The following is a 9,263-nucleotide window of genomic DNA, read 5'->3' as shown; positions in this document are numbered from 1 at the left end:
TCAGTCTGAGCGTGACGTCGGGCGCTGCGTAGCCACTGCAAATTGATTTCTTGCTTTTGGCTATAAAAATGATCTGATCTCATTCAGATTCAACAAATCTGATAGATATGATCATTATCTATGATTCTGCGTTTTTAGTTTTCTCGTATCTTCAAAATTGTGGATGCCACAGATTTTCGTTCTTTGGGGTGGCGGAAGGGGGTAGGGCGAAATTTTGAGATATACGTTTTATAGTGAGATCTAACAGGAGTGCGGATACTAAATTTGGTTACTCTAGCCTTAGTGTGAATATCTCCAGATTTGCATCCTTTGCGGGGGCGGAAGGGGGTGTGGCGAAATTTTGAAACAAACTCGTCTCGGTCTCGGTTGACACAAAACGGTCAAGGTCCGATATCACAGGAGTGTGGATACCAAATTTGGTTGCTCTAGCTTTTATAGTCTCTGAGATCTAGGCGCTAATGTTTTACTCTAAGCAAAGACGCCTATGCTACGTGTGTGTTAGAGAGAGACAGGGCGAGAAAAAATGAAATTGTTTTCTTGATGCTGGCTATAATAATAATACGTTCCAATTCAGATTCAGCAGTCTAAAAGATATGGTCATTCTCTACGATTCTGCGTTTTTGGTTTTATCGTACTTTAAAAATGTGGATGCCACAGATTTTCGTCCTTTGAGGGGGCGGAAGTGGGCGGCGCGAAGTTTTGAAATATTTTTGTAGCAGTGACATATCACAGAAGTCTGGATCCAAAACATCGTTGCCGTAGCTCTTATAGTCTTTGATCACTAGGCGCTGAAGGGGACGGACAGACGGACAGACAGACATGGCTCAATCGACTCGACTATTGAGAATATCAAGAATATATATACTTTATGGGGTCGGAAACGATTCCTTCTGGAGGTTACACACATCCATTTCACCACAAATCTAATATACCCCAATACTCATTTTGATTATCGGGTATAATAATAAAGCCCTCAAAGGAGTCGCTTTAAAGAGGTTCAACTTGGAGTAGCCGCAGATTTACTTCTACACAAGATGATGGTCAACGTCCAGGGACTGCCAGGGCCATTTATGTCATTCTCCGAGGAGTCCATGAGGAGTCTTTCTCTCCTCGTGAAACCAAAGATGTTGGTAGAGCGGAAGGAAGATGCTGTGGCATCCTCGTTTATGAGAATATGGCGGCGCTTTCGGCGTCCAATGATATGCAAAAATGGCGAACAGGCCGGAGGTTTCGTTTAGTTTGTTGCATGTTTAGACATGCGTCGCTAGCTGGCTTTGGCTGTACGTGACATTTGGCGGAAATGGAAGAGTAGCAGCAGTGGGTGGGCCAGCCAAAAGTACAGTAGGAAGGATAATCCAGAGATGAAGACTCTCCTTTGACTTGTTTGCTACTGTCAGTGCTTTGTGCTTGCGATTGCTTCTGATTTCTAACGATTTATAAGTATTTTCATTGAATTTTCGATACATATATAAAGAAAATTGCCAAAATAGCATCTCCCATGGCTGCTGCCATGGCTGACATACATATAATCTTGGAGGTACATAAGTGATTTTATGAAGAAAGATACCTTAATAATCGAGTAATGTTGTACTGCTACCTTCCGTTAATTTTCCACGAAATTTTTCCATCCTATGCATTTAAGTACTTTTCGGTGCGAAAACTACCATACACTGCCCAAATAGCCCATGAAATCTTTAAAATCGTCCAACTTGCTCGCACTCTGTATTCGGGTCTAATGAAATTAATCAAAAATCGATGGCACGCCTGACAAATGGCTCGTTGTGCCTTTGACTGTGACTAATGAAATTCCAGCAGGCAGACGACTCGAGTCGCAAGTGCGAAATGCTAATCAAGTACATGCCTCAACGCAAATGCCTATGGCACGACATCATTGCTTTAGTTGGGATCGTGTGTGAGTGTCGCATTGAATGGGATATTTGACATATCCTGGCTCCCTAGCGAAATAGTGCCTATTGCAACATTGGGCATTAACATACCTACACGAACACTCTTTTCCTGAAGTAAAATTGGGTTGATCGGGAGCATGCTGTTCTATTCATTGTCCACTTATTAGTATTCAAGAGCCTCATTGAATCCTATACGCGATCTGGTTATATCTATATGTATGGTTTTACACATATATCTCGAGACGGTTTCTGAACATACATACATCACTTTAGGAGTAGGAGCTTATTAGTCGGATATAGCTTCATATGATAGAGCTGGTGTTGTTGGAGCTGGAAATGCTGATTTTGAAAATATTGGTGACGAATTAGCGAGTTTAAATTAAATGTTAACTGCGGTGGGTGACCTCTTTTTCGTGAAGAAATCTCATTCTAATTTAAAATTTATTAGTCATGTGTGGTCTCTTAGGCGTAGTACCCAACTATTGAACACTCCCAAAAGACGATGCCCATATGCCACTTATTGGAACGGTGGTTGATTTTATAAAATCAGCCCGCCCATGTCCTTATCATTGCAATCTACAATAGCCGGACGCTTACCATTGATAGATCTTCGCCATAACTGTTTGTTTCATTTTAATTTCAAGTATTTTTTCTCCATCTCAAAGTGTCCGGATACACTTTATCGAAATTTTTCTGCACCGTTGCATAACTACTCGTAAATCCGCGATCATTGTCTTCGCCCTCACTCCTGTTCAGAAATGCTACTTCAACAGTGTTTCCTTTGACAATAACATCTGTTTGTTTTCTATAGTGTGTTCTATAGTGTTTTCTAACACATTTTCGAATGTGTAAAGTGTGTTCAGATCTCATTAAGCTCTAAAAACGAAGAGATCCATTTTAAGAAGAAAACCGAGCAGGAACGTTGTGATTCGCTGCTACGGCCGCGACTCTACATTTATAGAGAGAGAGAGAGAGAGAGAGTTCGTGAGAGACAGAAAATAATTTATCGGCGTGGCCATGGTACGAGGTCACTAATATTTCATTTGTTCCGTTTGGCTAAAATAATGCGATTTTATTCACATTCTGCAGTCTGGAATATGGTCATTCTCTATGAGTCGTTTTTGGTTTTCTCGTATCTTTAAAATTCTGGATGCCACAAATTGTTGTCCTTTTGTGGAGGCGGAACAGGGCGGATACAAAATTCTTTGCTCTAACTTTAATAGTTTTTGATAACCAGGCGTCAAACAAGACGGACGGACTGACGGACAGATGGACAGAAATGGCTCTATCGTATTGGCTAAAATATATATACTTTATGGGGTCGGAAACGCTTCCTTCTGGGCATTACACAAATCTAATATACCCCTATACTCTTTTTGAGTATCAAGTATAACGATATGTAGTGAAAAATGTTTTGGGGGTAATATTCATCTATGAGTCCATTTCCATGACCCGAAATTCTTTGATAATTGATTTGATTCAAATGCGACTTTTGTCTGTCCATTGTGTATTGAAATGGACCTCTCCCCTGAATCCCAATCAATGTGTTTGGCCAGCCGTACGGGAAATATCCTGCTAATAATTCAAATGCCCGCTCTAGTCTCTGAGGGTCTGTTACCTCCTAATGATGCCTGCGGTTAACGATGCTGCTGGCGGCTCTTAATTTGCTTTTCAGAGTGGGAATGATTCGAAACTGGGCCAACAATCCAGTCTGCCTCTCTGTTTCCCTCCCTGCTATCACGACAATGAAGTATGCAAAAAGTTTTCAATTAATGTTGATCAATTATAATCATCGAATGAATTAACATTGTTCAATTGAATTCTAGGAATTTCGGATAATTTAATTTGCTACTCGAACGAATCTGTTGCTCAGTTTGTAGAACTCAGTTTATTTCCTCCCAATTTCTCCTATTGCTCCGACAGTTATTCTTATTATTATTATAGGCAACCGCCGCAAAGACGCACAAACAGACGGCTGGCAAAATAAATGGTGTTCGTGACCGAGGCTTGGCCCCAATATTGAAATAATAAAACAACATAAGGATTTTTTTTTCTGTTCTTCAAAAATGTCCGCTTCCAAAACAATCATCAGATCCAATTCTGTCAGTCTCTGGATCTAAGAAAGATGATGAACCAACAAAAATGTTGGGAACAAAGGGCATTATATTAAAGATGGATGCAGATGGCGATGGCATTTCCCCATTGTCCGCTACTTGATTGAAGCGTTTGTTGGGGTCGAATCTGACACTGGACGAGCGGAATGGAACGAAAGAGAAACGGAAAAGTCGGGAAAGAAAACAGGGAAGGGAACGACTCCGAATGGAGCGGAAGTCAACGGCCCCCAAGGCGCACAAAAATTGGCGCATAATACCGGCAAAGAAATCGGGAGCGAGGCCTTGTAATAGAGTTTTAACTGTGCCCTCTGCTCCCCTTTCCCGGGTCTGTGCCTGTGGCCCACGGGCATTCCCCGTGATCTGGGGCCGCTGGCATCCCGATTCAACGGCACAAAGCGCAGCCAATTGGCAAAAATGCTTTGACACACCGGATCGAAGGCCGCAAAGCCAGTGAGCGCCAGAGTCCAGTGTACCCCGAAAGTTTTCCCCATCATCAAAGTTTTGGATTCACTTACACTGAAAAGAATGCGACCCACACACTCGCCTCGCAGAGGGCCAAATAAAAGGACCAGAGAGATAATGCAAACAAGCAGAAACACGCTCTAAGCGCGCTTTGCTCAATGAGCCGGTCAGCAGCCAGACATCAGTCGAATAGCAGCCGGACAGCAGCAAAAACCGGCACCAAACAAAACATGAAAAGAGATTTCCGTGAAGTCTGGCAATACCGATGAGCCTGGTACCCTAAAAACCGGCATTGAACTGCCAAAAGACACAATGTGCAGACTCTCCCTCCGTATCCGGGCTTTCAATAATACTAGAGAAAAAACAAAGCCACAAGGATAAAGGAAGAGCTGTGAATTAAAAATGTTGACCAATATTTTCTATAGTCTACGGACTAGACTAAACATAAGTCAGCTATCCTTCAATCTATTATATCAGAATCTAAAGGTATATGTATATGTCGTTTTTTCAAACTCATAATAATTCCAATTGATACAACACCAGAAGCTATAGAAACCTCCTGTAGCCAAAGCCCTTCCTTAGAGAAGATACTGTATGGGCCACTGTACACAAGTGTAAAGCCATGATTGAAGCCAAGAAATAACTTCTAAAAAGGTAACAGAGGGTAGCTCTTATTCGATCAAAAAACGACGGTATATACCGATGACAAGCAGTCCCAAAAAGTCAAACTTTTCCCTAAACCAAAATTAGAGTAGAGTAAGGGCATTACAAGCCAAACAAAATGGACCCCATCCACCATACCGCATTCCATTGAACACTCATACCCATACAATCCAATCCCCATAGCATACCATTTAATGCGACCCTGTGCCATTCCTTTCCACTTCATTCCATTCCATTCCGAATGCCAATTACCTCGCTTAGTGGTCTATTCAATTGGCATCCAATTGCGGTTTTTGAAATTATGCGATGACTCTTTATTGGGTAGGGATGGGGATGAAGATGAGGATGCTGATGGGAGTGTGCTCCCTAGAGTGTGCTCTTTTCTATGTATATTCTTCAATATGTATTTGGCTAGCCAATCGTGGTTTTATTCAGATTATTCGGTATGCTCTGTATTTCACATTCTAATACAAGAGGTAGGGCTCTTTGTGGATGCCTCTGTCGCGGCCGCTACCGGTGCTGGTCCTCATCCTGGCCCCCCTCTTGGGGATCTTCCTGACGCAGCATATGCTGCTCTCCCTGTCCAGCAGGAGGCCAGTGCAAGTTATGCCTTGGCTCTGGCGGCCAGACCACATCCTCGGCCACATGAAGATTGAGCTCCCGCAGGAAAAGGATGGAAAGTCGTCGCAGCCATTGAAGCTCCTCCTCCTGTCGCGCCAATTGCACCACATCATGATCCAGTTGCGGGGCCCCCCTTGATGGCCCCATCAGACCGTTCGTGGACATGCGACGGGCGAGGCCGCCATCATCCCCGCCGGCATCGGGCAGCCCACTGACTTGGCTCTCGAACATGGTCGCCTCGTAGCGTAGTCGCGTCTGGTGCACCATGTTGCGGATAAGGCGCGCATGGGTTCGAGAGCGGCGCACACTCTCGCTGAAGACCTCCATCTGGTTGGTGCGGTGCTCGGGGCTCATGAAGCGGTTCTCGTGCACCCGCTCGATGTCCTCGTCGATGGCCAGCAGTGCGGTGTGGGCCAGCTCTCGCTCCTGCTCGGATCTCATCAGCCGTGCGAGGGAGACGTATCCGCGCCGCAGCTCCATCAGGACATCCAGGACCATCAGCATCGAAGCGTCCTTATCCGATGCACTCTCCCGAGCGCCCGTTCCGCGGCTGGTGCTGGGCCTCGACTCATCCTCCTGCTGTTCATTGGCGGCCATTGTACTTCCTGCAATCGAAAGAAAGTGCGGAAAATTTTGAATTTAGTATTGGGTTCCGGAACAGATATGTTTTTGGTATTTTGTATTGTTTGCAAGGACAGGCTCTGGTGATATGTATACACTGACAGACGGACTGACTGTTAGATCATATACGACTACTTGGATGCTAATTGGATATATTATATAAAGGTGCTTCAAAGTGACGTTGGGCTTTCTAATAAGCCCCAAATCATCAATAGTTATCTCCCTTTGCTACGTTAAATACCACTTTAATAGGAGGCTGGTTTGATACGATACATAAACCGTGAACAGTTTCGTCACCATTAGAAATTGAGCCAGTTGGACTGCGGGTAGGGTATCCTACGCTGTTCAAATTAGGGTCTAAAGACATGGTGACAGCCTCTAATAATTGCGATGGAAGATGATACTAACATTATTCAACAAAATCTCTATTTATAGAGATTACAAGAGGGAAAAAAGTGCTGAGTCTGTAAGAATACGCCAAAATAGAATTGGAATAATATGGACTTAATATTATATTATTGTTTGGTATGTGGTTGGGCAATAGTGATGATCAGCAATTGGCCCAGTGTTTTTTCCCCTCTGAGGAACGATCGCATTGTCAGCAGAATTCTCTGCAGTGGCAATTAGGATTGACCCAGCTAGAGTTCTGTGTAGTGAGGTTTCCCTGTAAATGGGTAAACTTTGTTTATTCGATATAAATGTTATGTGTATTTCTTAGAAAAAAACTGCAATAAACCTGTCAACCTGTCATCTCAAACAGCTTGGTGCACACAAAACCGTAACGCTAGGGTGGGTACCGGGCTGAGAGGCAAACGAAAAGGCTAATTTCCTCGCCAAGAAAAGATAAAATAAACCATGAATCGACACCGCTTTGATCGGACTTAGATCGGAAATTATCGCTAAATAGGACGACAAAGAGAATGCCCCGCACTATATTTAAGGAGATCTCAACATTTTGTGGGAGCAACTGCGACCCCCTCACAGCATTTAGGAAATGATACCCAGGAAAGCGCTAAATTTGATTAAAATCCCAAATGTATTGGGCACATAATCATAGACCTAACCCTGCATAATCCTATTGTTCTACATATGCATGTACATATTTACATATATTTAAATATATTTATATGTATATACTTGTATGTAGATATACTGCAATACATCCTTTTAATAAAAAAAAAATATTAAAATAATGGGAAAATTGTAGCCACCCTTATTTAAATTTGAACAGACAGGAGATATATCTTACAATTTTCAAGTGTGCATTTTAACTGAAAATTATTTTTGTTCAAATACTAAAGAGATCAAAATCTCTGCTTATTTCTGCGAAAAAAAAAATTTTTTCAGATGTGTAAATTGTAAAGTTCTATAATTCGATGTGAATCATTAGAAAAGGTAAGTTCTATGAATATTTTGACAGTAAACTTATTATATTTTGTGATTCAATACCGATAGCCAACACAATGTACGTAACCTCAATTTTTTCGGAAAGTTTTAAAATCACTTCCGAATTCGGGTGTGGCCACTTAATTTGGTCCGGGTGTGGCCACCACTTTTTACTAGTGACACTACACTCGTACATATACTATTAGTTCTTAAGCCCACTGTAATTGCTTCAAGGGTGACTATGTTGAAACCGTTGAGCTTTCATACTCAATAGCTGCCAGCGAGAATGAACGGTTTGATCAGAATTTGGTAAAGATTACTTGGATTTTATTGACTTCTTGTATATTTAAACACACGAGTGCTACAAAAAATTCTTTAGATGGGCTGAACTGCTGATTGCTTCAAAAAAAAGGGAAAAGTCTTCGCAAAAGTACGCTCGGTATGTGTTGTTCAGAATGCCTCTTAATCAAACGTGCTTACTCAAAAAATTGGTACCCGCATCGACAGTCTTGAAGAAAAAAATTTGTTCATGTCTCCGCTCAAATTGGCAACGCAATATCATCTCAGACGGTTCGTCGGAGCTACAGCCGGTACAAACAAATGGTTTTGCACGGAGGCCGATGAATAGTGGTTGGGGGTTTGTAGAATTTCGGTATTTATTAATTTGACCACACGATCACAAACTTTATATTCGAAGTAAAAAATGCCTTTTTTAAGCATTTGAGTTATCTGCTCTTGCTAAGAAAACTAAAAGTAAATTGAATTTTTATACACGATACCCAAAATGCGTATATGGTATGAGTAGAGGTATGTTAGATTTGTGGTGAAGGTGGATGTGTTTTAGTTTATGAACTAACGTTCAGAAGGATGCGTGTGAGTCCTGGCTCAATCGACTCCGCTATTGATGCTGATCAAGAATATATTTAATTCATGGGGTCGGAAACGCTTTCTTGTCTGCGTTACACATCAATTTTCCGCGAAAACTAATATACCACTGTACTTGTTTTGAATAGCGGGTATACAAATCATCGCCTCAGTAGCTAAACAGTACCTAATAAAATAGCTAAAATATTTAAAGAACGTTAATATTAAAGTGTTTATTTTGTTTATCTGCTGCAAAGATTATCTATTCATAAACTAACATTTGGAACTAGAAAATTAAACTTTAAGTAAATGAATTAATATCCCTTAGCTATAGGCTCAAACAACATACTGGGGGCCCGTACATTTTGCGAAATCTTCATTATGGCACATGCTATTATTTGAAGCATTTGTCATTGGTTTCTTGATGTTTTATAATTTTCTATCACTATGCAGTGATGCGTTATGTCTAGGAGAGCCCTTTTCCAAAAACACAAATTGACTGTTTTACATATCTATAATAATAATATAAACCCAAAGTAGATACTTTTCAAGCCTACACGTAATTGGTTTGGGCTTCCCATCGATTGCTCGTATACTTCTTCTCTAATTGTTTACTTTTTACGCA

At 41.6% G+C, this 9,263-nt stretch overlaps 1 long non-coding RNA gene across 1 annotated transcript; it reads left to right on the top strand.

The window, feature by feature from the left end:
* The first annotated feature begins 7,817 nt into the window (after positions 1 to 7,817).
* Positions 7,818 to 8,552, top strand: LOC26532550 (uncharacterized). The gene is made up of 2 exons (XR_001453007.2): positions 7,818 to 8,083; positions 8,154 to 8,552. It is a non-coding gene; the product is annotated as an uncharacterized lncRNA (long non-coding RNA).
* The last annotated feature ends 711 nt before the right edge of the window (positions 8,553 to 9,263 follow it).

The sequence above is a fragment of the Drosophila pseudoobscura genome, chromosome X, assembly GCF_009870125.1.
Source record: "Drosophila pseudoobscura strain MV-25-SWS-2005 chromosome X, UCI_Dpse_MV25, whole genome shotgun sequence".
Classification (NCBI taxonomy): Eukaryota; Metazoa; Arthropoda; class Insecta; order Diptera; family Drosophilidae; genus Drosophila; species Drosophila pseudoobscura.
Note: the sequence above shows the minus strand (reverse complement) of the source record. Positions and strands in the feature narration are given on the sequence as shown.